At 48.5% G+C, this 15,477-nt stretch overlaps 2 non-coding genes across 2 annotated transcripts; both read left to right on the forward strand.

The window, feature by feature from the left end:
* The first annotated feature begins 6,952 nt into the window (after window positions 1-6,952).
* On the forward strand, window positions 6,953-7,024 carry TRNAQ-UUG (transfer RNA glutamine (anticodon UUG)). Its single transcript has one exon. It is a non-coding gene; the product is annotated as a tRNA-Gln (tRNA).
* Window positions 7,025-13,309: 6,285 nt separating this feature from the next.
* TRNAQ-UUG (transfer RNA glutamine (anticodon UUG)) lies at window positions 13,310-13,381 on the forward strand. Its single transcript has one exon. It is a non-coding gene; the product is annotated as a tRNA-Gln (tRNA).
* Window positions 13,382-15,477: the final 2,096 nt, after the last annotated feature.

A 15,477-nucleotide genomic window follows, 5' to 3' on the forward strand; every position in this document is an offset into this window, starting at 1 on the left:
GCAGACCCCCGTTGTGCCTACGCTGCCGGGGTACGGGTCACATCCGCAAAGAGTGACTGATTCATCGCTGCGGAACCTGTCGACGGTTCGGGCATGAAGACAGCCAATGCGCACGAACCTACGCTAGCATTGCCGGGCCTGGGACCAGCGAAGACTCGTCCGAGTTAATTATGGACGAGGCGGATGCGGAGGAGGCTGCTGACATTAGATGTCAGTCAACGAAACAGGACGCGCCTTCCATGACGGTTTTAACAAAGAATAAGGTGACGGTCTCAAGAGAAAAGAATGAAACTCGGCATGTCTTGAACGTTCCATCCCAGGACCATGAAAGCGCGTCAAAGGAAGCGTCAGAAGACGTAACCAAATTTTCCGACGCTGAGGATCATCTCAGTACTGAGCCTTCCTGTACTGATGCCATGGAGGTTGGGCCGCAGACAGCAGCCTTAATTGCCGCGAAACGTCCGCATGAGGAAAGCGTCGAGGAGACTCAGCTGCTAGGCGGTGTTTGTGGTGAGCCGCCGCCGAAAACTTCTGGCATCCGAAGAGCCACGTTAAGACTGAAGCCGAACTTCTCGGCCGACACGCGGCAGGCGGGGAAACCGCCTCCGTAGTTTTTGTGGTGTCCTGAATGATTTGTGGGTCGACTGGAATGCTAAGGTAGGGAGTGAAGAAATATTCGGAATTACAGGCAAGTTCGGTCTTGGTGAGCCAAATGAAGCTGGGCAGAGGCTAGTAGAGTTTTGTCAAGAAAACAACGTGACCATAGCGAATACTCATTTTCAACAGCACAAGAGGCGCCTGTACAGATGGACTTCGCCGGAGGGTCTGTACAGGAATCAGATCGATTATATTTGCCGACAGAAATGGAGAAGCGCTATACAAGCAGTAAAAACAAGGCCTGGGGCCGATTGTGGCACCGATCATCAGCTTCTTGTTGCCAAGATTAAGCTTCGATTGAGGAAAACGCAGAAAACTAGAAGGCCTTTCAGGTATAATCTGGATCAAGTTCTATTAGAATATGCTGTGGAAGTGAGGAATCGATTTCAAGAATTAGATCTAGAAGACAAAGAGCCCGAAGAGATGTGGAGTGATGTTCGTGATATAATACAAGAAGTTGCTACTAAGGTAGTTCCAAAGCAAAGAAATGCAAGAAAGCAAACTGGTTATCTGAAGAGGCTTTGCAAATAGCTGAGGAAAGGAGGATGGCAAAAGTTATGGGGGAAAGAGAAAGATACAAGGTTCTCAATGCGGATTTTCAGAAAATAGCAAGGAGAGATAAGAATGCCTTCCTGAACATACAGTGCCAAGCAGTTGAGGACAACAGCCAATTAAGGAACACAAGAGCTCTGTATAAGACAATCAAAGATATCAAATGGAGCTTCTGTGCTAAGATGGGCGTGATAAAGGACAAACGAGGCAAGGACCTCACTGAAGCCGCAGGAATAAAGAAGAGGTGGCAGGAATACACAGAAGAACTGTACAAGAAGGACCCGAATGTGCAAACCCAACATAAGACGGTTGTGATCACTGATCTCGAGCCGGGCATCCTGAAGAGTGAAGTTGAATGGGCCTTAGCCAGCCTTGCTAAGAACAAAGCTAGCGGAATTGATACCATTCCAGCTGAGTTGCTTCAAAACCTCAACCATGACGCTGTTAACATTCTGCATACATTATGTCAGAAGATTTGGACAACCCTGCAGTGGCCACAGGATTGGAGGAGGTCAGTTTACATCCCCATTCCAAAGAAAGGCAGTGCCAAAGATTGTTCCAACTACCGCACGATCGCGCTTATTTCGCATGCTAGCAAGGTGATGTTGAAAATCCTCCAATGTACGCTGCAGCAGTATGTGGATCGGGAGCTTCCGGACGTGCAAGCTGGGTTTCGCAAGGGCAGAGGAACTAGAGACCAAGTTGCCAACCTTCGCTGGATCATGGAAAAAGCAAGAGAGTTCCAGAAACCCATCTACTTCTGCTTTATTGATTATGCGAAAGCGTTTGACTGCGTAGACCACAGCAGATTGTGGCAAGCTCTCCAAGAGATGGGAGTTCCAATTCACCTCATCTGTCTCCTCAGGAACCTGTATGAAGGGCAAGAGGCCACAGTCAGAACTGGGCATGGTCTTACTGATTGGTTTCCGATTGAGAAAGGAGTGAGGCAAGGCTGCATACTGTCGCCCTGCCTATTTAACCTATATGCAGAGTGCATCATGAGGAAGGCTGGACTGGACGAGTCTTCAGCTTCAGTGAAGATTGCTGGAAAACGTATCAACAACCTTAGATATGCGGATGATACCACTTTAATGGCAGAAAGTGAAGCGGAACTCAAGAGACTTCTGATGCGCGTACAAGAAGAGAGTGAGAAGTTTGGGCTTAAACTGAACATTAAAAAGACAAAGATCATGGCGTCCTGCCCTATCAAGTCCTGGAGCATCAAGGGACAAGAAGTGGAAGCTGTGACAGATTTTCTCTTCTTGGGCTCCAAGATTACCTCGGAAGGAGACTGCAGCCATGAAATTAGGAGACGCCTGCTTCTGGGAAAGAGAGCAATGGTTAGCCTTGACCGCCTAGTAAAGAGCAGAGACATTAGTCTGCCAACCAAGATGCGTATAACTCGTGCTATGGTCTTTCCAGTTGTGATGTATGGATGCGAGAGTTGGACTGTGAAAAAGGCTGACCGCCGAAGAATTGACGCGTTTGAATTGTGGTGCTGGCGAAGCCTCTTGAGAGTTCCTTGGACTGCCAGAAGATCAAATCAGTCAATATTGTCGACCATAAACCCTGACTGCTCATTGGAGGGTCAAATTCTAAAGTTAAAGCTCAGCTACTTTGGTCATCTGATGAGAAGAGAGGAGTCGCTGGAGAAAGATTTGATGTTGGGAAAGGTTGAGGGTCGCCGGAGAAGGGGTAGGCAGCGAACGCGATGGTTAGATGGCATTCTCGAGGCACTGCAGATGAAGTTATGTGATGTTAGGAATATAGTGAGAGACCGGAAAGCGTGGCGTGACATGGTCAATAGGGTCACGAAGAGTCGGACACAACTGAACGACTGAACTGAACTGCCAACCGACCAGCGTCAGGAACCTTCTGCAACCAAGTGGTGCGTGTGTGAGCAAACATGAAACAGAGTGCTTGGACTTCGTTTGAATGCATCCCGAAATTCTGCTTGGAGGACATTACATGCATGCATACGCCGCTGTTCGTCAGAAGCGGAGGCCACGCAACCGTGAAGGTAGGCACCATGCTGGTACGGGCGTCTCTTTCTAATTCATGACTCTTAAACTTAATTCGCCGTTACACGTAGCTACTTTGAATGTCAGAGGGCTGGGAGCCAGAAGGCGACAATGCCAGCTCAGTCGCCTCCTTTTGGATAATGATATAGATATAGCAGCTGTGCAAGAGTCAAAGATTGAGAGCCAAGAAAGCGCTGACCGTATGGTGGCTTCTTTTCAAGCAAACCTTTATGTGTGTGTATGCCATTCTGTTGGTGTATCGGGTGGTTGCCTTTTATTTATACGTAACACGTTGGGAGTAAGCGTAGAGTCCGTTTTTGCCTGTCCAAGCGGTCGGCTTTTGGTTACCGATTTTACCTACTCTAATTTCTGCTGGCGTGTTGTGTGTGTGTATGCTCCCAATTCAGGATGTGAGCGTGAATTGTCTTTTGAGTCTATTGAGGTGTGGTTCAAGGTCGACAAAATCTTGCTTGTACTTGGTGACTACAACTGTGTGTGCGCAGCTGTGGACCGAGCGGCGAAGTGTAAACCTCGAAGAGACAGAAGCTCCGAGCTGTTGAATGCACTTGTGCATGAGTATGGCCTTGAGGATGATGGTAGTGTGTTCTCGACTGGAAACCAGCCAGAGTTCACGCACTTTCAGCGAGATAGCCATGCTAGATTGGACAGGGTGTATGCCTCGGTAGATCTTGTTTGCCTATGTACTGCATATGGGGTCAAACCTGTGTCTTTCAGCGATCATTGTCTCGTGAGTGCAGTGTTTGGTCGCAAAGGAAAGAAATCGCGCTTTAACTGGCACCTATGGAAACTGAATGCCAAACTTCTTGCCGATGAAGAGTTCCTTACGGAAGTTAACCGAGTTCGAAAATCGTCTTGCTATGCGACCAGTAAGTTTTGCAGAGGAATGGGACAGCTTCAAAGAGTGGGTCAAATTGAAATCCATAGAAAAGAGCAGTAAGGTGCGGCATAAAGAGAAAGAAAAAGAAAAAGAACTGAATGAACAACTCCAGTTTTTTTTGAGCATGGAAAGTTCTGTGCTAGTGCATTTCGCCAGTAAAATACGAGAGATAAAAAGTGATTTGGAAACAATCGACAGCGAAAGATACACAGCGGCTGTCATACGTGCAAGGGCTGAAAAACTTTGGACAGGAGAAGTGCCGACAAAACGAGCGCTAGCAGACGAGAAAAGATACGCCTGCCAGAAAGAAATAAGGAGTATTAGGTATGCCGGCCATATCACTGAAGATGCTAAAGATATTCAGCGTGCGGTAGCAGAGCACTTCGAAGAACTGCTTAGCGCTAAGCTTCAGACTGTAGGCGGCTTTCAAAAAGATTTTCTAAGACTGATGCCTGCACTGGATGACGAAAGTAAAGCGCGCCTAGAAACACCTATAACGTTGCAGGAGATACTATCTGCAATAGATGACCTCACACCTGGGAAGGCCCCTGGGCCGGATGGTCTAAGCGCCGCATTCTTTAAAACTTTTCAGCAGTATGCGGCTCAGTTTATGCATATGTATCAGCAGCGCGAACACAATCAGAGGAAAAGAAGAATAAGAAGGACAGAGCGCTGATGGATCGTTACCAACTAGCCCGACAGATCGTGTTATTCAGTTTATGCTCTGTGTAATCACTGAAGCTTATGAACGTAATACTGTCCCACTGTCTTTCTCTACATCGCACATTGTTCTAATACCCAAGACAGATGATCCGGAGAAACGACTGTTGGTGGGGTCATATCGACCGATTAGCCTCACCAATGTTGACTACAAGGTGTACATGAAGGTTTTAGCAAAACGACTGCAAAGCGTAATAAAGAAATTGGTTGGGTCTCATCAAACGTGCGGCATCAAGGGTCGATCCATTGCCACGAATATACATGTCGCAAGAACCGTACTAGAATGTGTTGATGCACTCGGTGGTCAGATAGCCATGATGCAGTTAGATTTGGCGAAAGCCTTTGACCGTGTTTCTCACGAAATTCTGTTTTCCATTTTGGAGCATTCTAGCCTTGGTGACGTCATAGTGGAGGGTGTTAAAATGGCGTATGCGAACTGCACGACCCGTATTATAGTGAATTGTGAACTGACTGACAGCATCGCAGTACGTTCATCGGTAAGGCAGGGCTGCCCGCTCTCACCCCTGCTTTTTGCACTGTATTTAGAGCCACTTTTCCTGGCTATCATTGATAGCGATCGCATTTTAGGGTTCAAGCTGCAATCAGCACACGTGAAAATGCTTGCATATGCTGATGACATAGCAGTGTTTTGTGCAACTAGAAAGAGCATCTGTGAAGTCACGGGTGTCGTCCAAACATTTTGTGATCAAACCGGATCTAAGATCAATTGGGAGAAAAGCTCTGGGTTTTGGCACGGTGATTGGGACGTGACACCTGGTTTCTTCTGTAAGCTGCGATGGTCTGCTCTCCCAACACGATATCTTGGCGTGCCTTTAGAATGTTATCAAGATACCAACGTGCACTGGATGGAAGAAACATCCAGAGCGAAAGAAAAAGCGGATGCCTGGCACGGAAGGCAACTCTCAATGTTTTCGCGCGCTTCTATTTGCAATGTTTTTCTTATTTCGAGGCTGTGGTACCTCATAAATGTGTTGTGTGTCTCACGAACCTTAATTCAGAAAATGCACCGCGTTTTTTCTGTTTTTATTTGGGCATCCACATGGAAAAAAAACCGCCCGGACGAATTTGTTTATTTCTGTTAAAAGGGGCGGGCTTGGCCTTGCACATCTGTTCTTGCGTCAGGTGGTTTCGCGATTTATATTCCTGCGTGATCAAAAAGATACCTTTCTAAGAACTGTGATGCAAGTGCGATTGCAGAGGCTGCTCCCTGAATGGATTGTGTCATGTGAAAGCATGCCTGGTACTGTGACCATAGAGAAACATACTTCTGGCTACCTGCGCGAGGTTGTTTTTTCGTGCAAGTTCCTTGAAGTGCGGTTTTTTTTTTTGATTACCTTTACAATGTTCCTAGAAAAAAACTGTATAAAGATCTCATTGACGTGATGCTGCCGGTGCCTTTTTACTGGGCATTACACTGTGGAGGCCCAGGGCAGGACGTTTTGAAAAGAGTTAAGAAGATGCCCGTGAGGCCATCTGCTAAAACGTTCCTTTTGAAACTTCTCTAATACGCTCCCTGTTAAAACCTGGCTGAATGAAAAAGATATCTTCGTCCCATGGAGAACAAATTGCCTGTTGTGCAAAACACCGGAAACAATTGAACACGTTTTCTTACAGTGTTGGGATGCTGTCTTTCTATGGGACGTCCTCCAAAGGACAATTAAAAAGGAGCTTCCATTAACTCCTTACGGTATAAGATTCTTACCAGTGCAGAACGATGATGCACCTTATGATTTAATTATGCTTCTTGGCCTCCATATTTTGTGGAAAACACGAATGCAGGTGCGTCATGCAGATATAGATACACGATCTGCGCGTGAAAACTTTATTGAAAGTGCTGTTTATGTACGCGAAACTTTCAGGAGGCAGCAGGATCCGCCACAATGGCATTGTCTCTTTGATGAGTTAGTGCACTTGAAAAGATTTTAGCCACGTACGCGTTAGCTCAAGTGTAGTTGACGTTTTTTATCATGCGTATTTTTGTTTTGTGTTTCACGGCAATAAAGAAAAAAAAAAGTCTAGTGGCTAGGATACTTGGCTCTCACCCAGGAGGCCCGTTTTCGATTCCCGGCGTCGGAAAAATGGCGGTCTCATGGTGTAATGGTTAGCACTCTGGACTTTGAATCCAGCTATCCGAGTTCCAATCTCGGTGAGACCTGCGCCTCTTTTTTTTTGTTACGCGTCTGCATTCCTTTGTGCTGTCGCTTGCGATGCTCTGCCACGTTCCGGCGTGGTCTAGTGGCTAGGATACCCATTCTACTTCCGGCCACCGGCGTGTACGGACGCAGAATCATGAGCTCCGGCGGAGCGGCGATTGCGGCCCAGGCTGGCCGCGGTAACAGGCTTGACGAAAACGATGATAAGGAATATCAGATCATTTTGCCGCATCTGCCCACCGGGCGTGTTGTTTTCAACACAGTATTTTTGCACGGCGACGTACGAGTGCGACCCTTCAGGGTTGAAGATTACCGGGACGCCCTGGCCAAGATTGGTACGCTCCCAGACGTGGTGGCCTTGGGGGCTTACCAAATAAACCATGTCTGGGCGGTGACTTTGAGCAGCACTGAAGCAACGAAGCGGCTGCTAACCTTCCAGGAGCTTCAAGTGAAAGGTCGACGGTGTATCATCATTGACCCGGAGGACCAACAGGTGAAGCTACGGCTCCACTGGATGTTGCATGGAGTGGCGGATGAGGATATCCGAACTGCTTTTGCGGCTTTCGGTGAGGTGACCGAAGTGACCCGTGAGCGGTGGCGAGTCCAAGGCGTGCACGAAAAGTGCTCCACAACGAGAACCGTGCTTCTGAAGTTGAAGCCCGGGATGAAGATAGACGACCTGCCTCACCAGATAAGCGTAGCAGGGGAGTTGGCCCTTGTTGTGGTGCCTGGGCGGCCAATGCAGTGCCTGCGCTGCCGCGGGACCGGTCATGTGCGCCGGGAATTTAAGATTCCGCGGTGTTCGACGTGTAAGCGTTTTGGCCACTCCGAGGAAGATTGCGTACGAACGTATGCAGTGGCTACTGCACCAACAGCGAGGGCGGACATGACGGAGCACCAAATGGATGTCGCAGAGACAGAAGAGGCCGCAAAAGGGGTCGGAGAAGCTGAAAAGCTAACAGCAACGACAGGCATGTTAGTGCCCCCGGGGGGTGGAGACGAGACACTCCGTAGGCCAGACAAGGAAGTCACACCACCAAACAACGTACCGTCAGAGGAAGAAAAGGTGAGCGATGCCGAGAGCTCAAAAATTGAACTTCTGGAGTCTTCGGGCAGACAGGAAACCCTCGAAAAGAGCAGCGGACGAGCGACCAACGTCCAAGGCCCTGCGAAGCGTGATCGCGACGAGAGCACAAGTGAGACAAGCAAGGCAGAGGCAGCTAGCAACAACGAGCCGCCGATAAAAACGCCAATAGGGAGGAGGGCGACCTTCAAACCAAGACCGAATGTCTCGACGGACAGGAGAGCTGCCGAAAAGCCGCCCCTGTCACAAGGTCTGCCACTCCAACCTCATGGCTCTGGCGTCAACGAAAGCGTCTAGCGCCATGCTGGACGTGAAAGGTAAGCACCATGCTCTTGGCCTCTTTTCACTCTAAGAAAATGGCTTATGTACTGTCACTAAAGGTTGCGACCCTTAACGTGAGAGGTCTAGCAGCGAAAAGGAAGCAGAGCCAAGTCCTGCGCCTTTTAAATGAAAATGACATCGATATACTTGGAGTTCAAGAGACAAAAGTCGAGGGTGAAAGAGAAACCGAGAGCATGGTGCAACGTTTCACGTCGCGGTTTTACGCAGCTGTCAGTCATGCAGTCGGTACTTCTGCTGGATGCGTCCTGTTTGTGAAGAAGTTGCCGGGTCTTGTAGTGCAGTCGCATGCTTCTTTTCCGTCGGGTCGGGGTGTGGTCCTCGATTTTAGTTTTTGCTCGGCTGAGTGGCGTGCTGTTTGTATATATGCACCTACGGTAGTTGATGAGAGGGCTGCTTTGTTTGATTTTGTTGAAGAGTATTTAAACACGGATAAGCAACTTGTCTTTCTGGGAGATTTCAATTGTGTACTGAGCTCCGGTGACAAAACTAGCCATCGTTCATTTAGGGATCGTAGCACAGAGGTACTTTCGCGCTTGATCGACGAGTTTGCACTGGAGGACGTTGCAGAGTGTCTCACGAGCGAGCGACGGGTTCAGTATACTCATTTTCAGGGTGCTAGCCACGCCCGCCTTTACAGGATTTATGTGTCCGCAGAACTGGCTCCAAAATGCCAGGATTATTATGTTTTGGCGGTAACGTACTCAGATCACTGCATGGTTCAGTGTACAATTGGAACAAGAAAGGGAGGTAGCGGTTTTAATTGTGAATTGTGGAAGTTAAATAATAAACTGCTGAATGACGAGCAATTCACCAGACTAGTAGAAGAAGAAATTGGTAAGATTTGTCAGGAGGACACCCACGAACTGGGTCAAGAATGGGAACTGTGTAAGCAACAAATTAAAATCAAAGCTATAGAAAAGGCCAGCTGCATACGGTTTCAAGAAAAACAAAATGAAATGCATTTAAGATCTTTGCTAGATAAATTGTTAGCCCTGGAGTGTAACACGCCAGGGTTATACATGGACGACGTTAGAAAAATAAAACAAAGACTTCAACTGAATGAGGGTAACGTCGTAGTTCTGGTAATTTTGCCATTGCTATGTTGAAGAGAAGAGGCGAGAGTACCGAACCCTGAGGAGTACCCCTACTGCCCAGAGGGAAAAGTGACGATGTGCTATCGCGAAATTTAAAGCGGGCACTACGCCCACTCAAAAAGTTTTTGATGTAGTTATACGTTTTTGTCCCTACATTCAATGCTGATAGGCCGTCCATGACTCCCATCGACACTTGGGGAGGCGCTCAGACAAAATCTGACATAGACATGGCTGTACGGGACAGGCTATGGATACCTCCGCTGCCAAAAAACATGCATCCCGAACACCATACGGAGCGTCGGGAAAAAAGAGCTCAAATGCTCAGTAGGAAATTTAGCCGCTTGCCGCCGGAGGAAGTAGCCTTTGTAGATGCTGCCGGAGGGGCAAGCTCCTTTATGGTTGCAGCGGTATCGAATGGGTCGGGTAGACCGATCACCGCGGTCACCCTGAAAACTAGATCTCCTGAGGCAGCTGAGGAAGTGGCTGTAGCTCTAGCCTGCGCCCAGAAAAAGGCGCGTTTCGTGATCTGCGACAGTAAAACTGCCATACGAAATTACAGTCATGGGTTTATTGCTCCCCAGGCAATTCGAATATTACAGCAATCACCAATCTCGAGAACTATACAGCTGATTTGGACTCCATCGCACACTGGCGTTCCCGGCAACGAATCCGCCCATGCCATGGCTCGAGGGCTCTACCACCGAGCCGGTGGCAGAGAGGGCGGACTTGGAGCGGGGACCATAGAGTGTGCCAAATCTTACACAGAAATTCTGCAGCATTATAGACTCAGTAGACGGGTGGCTGCTGCGCCAGCCCCTACCCTAAATTTCAGGCAGGCCGTCGCCTGGCGTCGCCTTCAGACTGGGACATTTCCGCACCCGCTCCTGGTGAGCCATATGCTCCCAGGAGAAAGATCTGAATTGTGTGCAAACTGTGACTCGAGAGGGACCCTCGAACACATCCTCTGGGACTGCCCCTTTTCTCCCGGGAGGGGTCTAAATCTGACGCCGCAACTCTGGGAGACCATGCTGCGCTGCTCGGACCCTGAGCTCCAGCTAGCCGCCATCCAGCTGGCCTGGGACGCCGCCGGCCAACAACGTCTGCCGGCCTGCGTCTGAGGCGGGGCACCCGCCATCCATCCCAAGCGACGGAGGGCCGGAGCCTCTTCATCCGCTGGAATCAATAAAAAGTTCTGCTCTCTCTCTCTCAACTGAATGACGAAGACCGTTATCGCGGAGCACTGGTGCGTGCAAGAGCGGAAAAATTGGCCATGGATGAGACGCCGACAAAAAGATCGTTGGGAATAGAAAAAGCAAATGCAAGGCGAAATCACGTGGCAGAGGTAGATTGGGCAGGACGCACAGAAACCGATAACGAAGGAATCGCGAAAGCTTTCCGGGAGTATTATGAAGATCTATTTTCGTCCCGAGAGGTTTATTTGGACCGTTTTAAAGAATCCTTTCTTGACGTGATGCCAAAAATTGACGAGGAACAAAAAGAAAGACTGGAGCGGCCAATAAGCGAAAAAGAAGTGCAGCAGGCAATAGAAAATTTAAACCCAGGGAAATCACCCGGGCCTGATGGCCTGAGTGCGGCTTTTTATAAAGCGTTCAAGGAACAGCTATCACCTTTGTTGTGTGCCTTATTTAATGAAGCGTATGAACTGAAGGCACTGCCTGCGTCTTTCGGATCGTCGCACACAGTACTTATTCCGAAAACTGACCAACCAGATAAGCTTAGGCAGTTGTCTTACAGGCCCATTGCTCTGACAAACGTTGATTACAAGATTTATATGAAGGTGCTTGCTGGCAGACTACAAACGGTTATATGCGAACTAGTGGGCCCTCACCAAACGTGCGGTATCAAAGGGCGATCCATCTTTCAGAACATTCACAAAACGAGAAGTGTGCTCGAATGCTGCGATGCAACTCATGCATGTGTTGCGTTACTGCAGTTGGACTTGGAGAAAGCTTTTGATTGTGTGGCGCATGCCATTCTGTTCAGTATATTAGACTATGTTAATGTCGGCTCTGTTATTCGAGAGGGAGTGGCCTTGGCGTACCGTAACTGCACTACGAGATTAATTGTCAATAAGTTACTGGGGGCCCCCATCAACGTACGACGTTCGGTGCGCCAAGGTTGCCCCCTCAGCCCTCTCTTGTTCGGCATTTATATTGAAACATTGTGTTTAAGCATTCTACAAAACAATGACATTGATGGTTTTCGACTGCAGGAGTCAGACGTCAAATTACTGGCTTACGCAGACGACGTTGCTGTTTTTTGTGTAAATAAGGAGAGTGTAAAGAGGGCAGTGGATGTGGTAAAACATTTTAGCAAAGTCACAGGGAGTCAAGTTAACTGGGGTAAGTGCCTGGGATTTTTGCACGGAGAATGGCAGCTGACCCCCGACACTTTCGCTAACGTGTCGTGGGTTACAACGCCTGCAAAGTACTTGGGTGTGCCCTTGGAATTTTACAAGGAAAGCGAGCCATACTGGCTAGAGCAGGTCAAAGAAACCCGTGAAAAAGCGGAGAAATGGAAAAGCGCTCAATTATCAATATTTGCAAGAGCCGCAGTTTGCAACCTGTTTTTAATTAGTAAGTTATGGTATGTAATGCAAGTGTTGCATTGCTTCCGTGTAAATGTGCAAAAATTGCATCGAGTTTTTGCGGTGTTTGTTTGGGCCTCGAGTTGGGAGAGGTGCAGTCGGACAAATTTGTTCCGGCAGGTGATGCATGGGGGGTTTGGTCTGGGTCATTTGTTTGTGCGACAGATTGTCAACCGATTTATGTTTTTTAGGTGTGCGAGCGATCCATTCCTGCGTACAGTGTGTCAACAAAGACTTGGTCGAGCGTTGCCTGATTTCGTAGTTTATACTCAATGTATGCCGGGTTCTCTTTTTGGATTCTTTAGGGAAATTGTTGTGAGCGTGAAATTCTTAAGCGCACGTTTTTCGAAAGAGTAAGTAATGTTAACAGGAGAACATTATACAAGGATGTTTCTGAAGTGGTGTTCCCGGTGCCCTTGTACAGAGCTTTATACTATGGAGGCACAGGAAGTAATGTATTAAAACGGGTAAAGAAAATGCAAGTTGCTACGGGAGCTAAAACGTTTTTCTTTATGCTACATACCGGTACTTTGTGTGTAAAATCATTTATGGAGGAAAAGGGTATTTTCCTACCGTGGGGGCCCAATGTCTCATCTGCAAACAGCCAGAGACAATAGATCACGTGTTTTTGCACTGCTGGGAGGGGGTATATTTGTGGGATGTTCTGCAAAGGACATTAAAAAAAACAGTTGCCACTTGATTCCCATGGCATTAGGTATTTGCCATTGGATAACCACGATGATATGCCGTTAGAACAGGTTATGTTAATGTGCCTCCACAGTATATGGCGCGCACGAATGGCTGGTTATCACTGCGATGCAGATGCGCGGCCAGCCCGCATGTATTTCCGTGAAAGTGTGCAGCGATGGCTCGACGTGCTTAAATTGAAACCATGTGCTCCTGAGTGGCTGTCAAAGCTGGAACATTTGACGGCGCTCAAGGAATTTTAACATGACAAAGCATGCCCCTCAATGGGTGTTAGGCAACGCAAACTAGCTTTGTGTACATATATTATTCCTTTGTTCCTGTTTTGAGTTCCAGTGCTGTGTATTTGTGTCAAAGTCAGGCAATAAAGAAAAAAAAAAAGTGGTCTAGTGGCTAGGATACCTGGCTCTCACCCAGGAGGCCCGGGCTCGATTCCCGGCGTCGGAAAAATGGCGGTCTCATGGTGTAATGGTTAGCACTCTGGACTTTGAATCCAGCGATCCGAGTTCCAATCTCGGTGTGACCTGCGCCTCTTTTTTTTTTGTTACGCGTCTGCATTCCTTTGTGCTTTCGCTTGCGATGCTCTGCCACGTTCCGGCGTGGTCTAGTGGCTGATTCCACTTCCGGCCATCGAGCGTGACGGACGTGATTATCATGGGCTCCCAAGGAGCGGATTCAGCGGCCCAGCTGGGCCGTGGTATCAGGAGCACGGAAAGGCCTGCCAAGGAATATGAACTGGTTCTACCGCATCTGCCTACAGGTTCGAGTGTTTTGCACACTGTTTTTTTGCACGGCGACATAAAAGCTAGGCCGTACCGGGTGGAGCACTTTCGAGACTCCCTCGCTCGTCTTTCACTGCTGCCGGAAGTGGTTGCCCTCGGGGCATACCAAATGAATCACGTGTGGGCGGTAACGTTTAAAGGTGAAGAGGCGAAAGCGAAGATTTTGCAAGCTCAAGCTTTGGAAGTGAAGGAACACCGATGCGTGGTCATTGACCCATGTAACCAAGGCATCAGGTTGAAACTTTTCTGGCTGCTTCACGGCGTGCACGACGATGATGTGCGAGCAGCGTTGGCGGCTTACGGAAAAGTTACGGAAATATCTAGAGACAAGTGGGAAGTGCAAGGGTGTGTCGACAAGGCTTCAACGACTCGAACGGTCACGCTGAAGCTAAAAGTGGGCGTTACCATTGAGGAACTGACCTGCCGCATCAGCTTCGGGTCGCCGAGGACGTCGCACTCGTCCACGTCCCAGGCAGAGCCCCGCTTTGCCTCCGGTGCAACGGGAAAGGACATATACGTCGTGAGTGTCGTGTGCCGCGCTGCGGGCTGTGTCGTCGCTACGGCCATGACGAGTCCCAGTGTGTGCGCACGTATGCCAACGTTGCAGGCCCCGTGCCGAGTGAAGTGGCAGGCGAGCACTTGATGGACGCAGTGGACGCCGAGGAAACTAGCAGTGGAATCACTGAGGATGCAGAGCTGAAACAAGAGTCCTCTGAGAAGACCCCTGCACTTAAAGAACACTGTGAGTCAGATGTGATTGTTCCGTTGCCGAATGTTGCTGGGACCGAGACACCCACGAAAGAAGACGGCAATGCCAGTGCTGCAAGCCCAGCTTCGGCTACGCAACACAGTGAGGAACAGGGGGACACTGAAGCTGAGATGCCAGCTGCTTCTGCCTTGCCTGTGAAGCGTGTGCACGAAGACAGTGTCAACGAGGGATCAACCCAAGGAGGAGCGGAAAACGGACAGCCTCCACTGAAGGCGGCCCCCCTTCGCCGGGCGTCCTTCAAGCCAAGGCCAAACGTGCCCCCAGACCGGAGAACTGTGTCACCTGTGCCTCCGCCATAGCGGGGGTACCCTTTTCGGTCGAGACGTCACAAGCCCGGTCCATGATCGGGAGCAGCGCTTGGAATGACGGACAGACTCGCCAAAATGGAAGAATGGTCAGCCCGTGCAACAGTTCAACCGCAATGCTGTATTTCTGCAGAAGAGATGTGAGTGGAATGTTTCGCGATTTATAATTTCTTGAGATGGCGACCAATTTATCCACTAGCTTGCGCGTAGCCACGCTAAATGTGAGAGGGCTGTCAACGCGTCGGAGACAACAGCAGCTGAACCGCCTTCTGCTGGAAAATGAAATTGATGTGCTAGCAGTTCAAGAGAGCAAAATGGAAACCGAACAACAAACAGAGAAAATGGCTGAAATATATCGTTCTACACTCTTAGAAAAAAAGTTAGTAAAAGGGTAGTAACGGCTGCCGTTACTACCTTTTTTAACCGTTACTACATTTGTACGACCTTCTTAGGTAGTAACATGGTAGTAACTCGTGAACGAATAAGCTTTTATTTTGCCATTTATTCATCTCTTAGTATAACCATTGTGGTTCTCAACATTTAGATGGGTATTTTTTTAGTCTGTTTTAAACTCGCCTTTTTTTCTAACAGGTGGATGCATTAATTCGATGAGTAGAAACAGCGCGCAAAAAGCAGGTTATTGCGGTGTTGTGCATGTTTCACATTGGTTTCTGCATTTAGTCTTGGTGCTTGTGTGAAAGCACAAAAAAAATATTCCTCTCTGTAAAACATGGTCGGCTGACGCCAAGGTACAAACTCGTGTACT

This window comes from Amblyomma maculatum, chromosome 1 (assembly GCF_055883805.1).
Source record: "Amblyomma maculatum isolate TAMU_Amacu chromosome 1, ASM5588380v1, whole genome shotgun sequence".
Classification (NCBI taxonomy): Eukaryota; Metazoa; Arthropoda; class Arachnida; order Ixodida; family Ixodidae; genus Amblyomma; species Amblyomma maculatum.